The sequence below is a fragment of the Lathyrus oleraceus genome, chromosome 3 (assembly GCF_024323335.1).
Source record: "Lathyrus oleraceus cultivar Zhongwan6 chromosome 3, CAAS_Psat_ZW6_1.0, whole genome shotgun sequence".
NCBI classification, from domain to species: domain Eukaryota; kingdom Viridiplantae; phylum Streptophyta; class Magnoliopsida; order Fabales; family Fabaceae; genus Lathyrus; species Lathyrus oleraceus.
Window position 1 is genome coordinate 244,519,408 of NC_066581.1, and position 1,698 is coordinate 244,521,105.

At 36.7% G+C, this 1,698-nt stretch overlaps 1 pseudogene; it reads left to right on the forward strand.

The window, feature by feature from the left end:
• The first annotated feature begins 487 nt into the window (after positions 1-487).
• LOC127130671 (beta-carotene 3-hydroxylase, chloroplastic-like) lies at positions 488-1,121 on the forward strand (annotated as a pseudogene).
• Positions 1,122-1,698: the final 577 nt, after the last annotated feature.

Genomic DNA, 1,698 nt, shown 5'->3' on the forward strand with positions numbered 1-1,698 from the left:
CATTCATTCAATTAGCATGGCAAAGTTCATTTGTGCATGTCATGTTTCATTCGAATTCATTTCATTCATCCATGTGTTTATTCAAAATCATTTGTATTAAAAATCCACTTTCATTTCAGAAGAAATATCAATCTAGCATTACATCATCAACATCCTTACATTTCAAATAATTTCATACAACAAATTATACCTTTTATCTAAGTTGACTTTTTGTCAACTGTTGACCTTTTGGTCGACTAGTTGACCAAAGTCAACTGACTAATTCTACCTATCCTTAACCCTAGTTATTCCCATTTTACTTTTCCATAAGTCACTTTGTAGATCTTCATAAACTTCCACTTGATCTTTGATAATTGTCGTGATCCAACTCTTCAAATACAAGACAAATGAATATCATGTTTTTAGGCCTTGTTCAATCCAATCCTCATGTGTGCATACCCTACAAAACAATTCCAAACAATGTATTATCATATATGTTATCATGACCATGAACCAAAATTTCAAAAACATCGTCGGTAGCAAGGAAAATATCAACACAGAAGCAAAAACACAACTTCCCAATAATAAACTCAACCCTCAATTTTCAGTATCACAAATTGGCAAGAAAGAAGTCACAAAGGTCCATTTACCTAGTTGTCGCTGTAATGTCTAGCTTTGGTGTTACCTCTATGGCAATCTTAGAAGTTTATTTTAGATTCTTATGGAAAATGAAGGGTAGTGGAGAAGTTCTACGGTCTGAAATGTTTGCCACATTTTCCCTCTCAGTGGGTGTTGCTGTAGGTATGGAGTTTTGGGCAAGATGGTTTCATGAGGTTCTATGGCATGCTTCCTTATGGTACATGCATGAGTCACATCATTAACCAAGAGAAGGTCTTGGAATTATAGTGTTTGGGATTGCCTACATGCCTTTCCATGAGGGATTGGTTCATAAGAGATTATTGGTGGCTCCTATTGCTAATGTGCCTTACTTTGCAAGAGTTGATGTCGCTCATCAACTTGATCATTCAGACAAATTCAAAGGAGTGCCATACAGACTCTTTTTGGGCTTAAAGGGAGTTGAAGAGGAAGACCCTACAAATGAACTGGAGAATTTTTCTAACAACAAACTCCAACAGAATTAACTGAATTCTAACCCCTTCTAACCCCACCCTTCAATAAAATTACTGCTGCATAACTTGAGGAACCGACATAACCTCCCAAAACCACACTTCAACTACCAATAATAGCACTACTACAACAGAAATAAAACTTCCTTCCATGAAAAAAATATAATAACTAACTTAAAACGAACCAAAGGATTCTAACCAAAAAATCCATCCTCAATCCCTTCTCCAACTCTAACCAACTGCCGGTGTCAAAAACCTCCAACGACATCAAGTCCTCATAACATAACTGAACTTTCCTTCAACTGCTCAGTAGAACCATAACCATTTTCCAACCGCTTCATAATATAACCATTCAAAACCCTCTCAAAAACTCCTTAAACCTTCAATCGGCTACCTTCCAATAACCCTCCAATATTTCACCAACAGTCCATATAACACTTCCAATTTCTCAACCAAAAATCGGCAACTTCACACCAACCGTAACCGAACTCACACCAACCTCTAACAGAACCAACACCTCAACAAACTAGTTCACGAACTCTTCTTCAAACAGAATTCTGCAATCCCTAATTGACACCAATTGACAACAGAA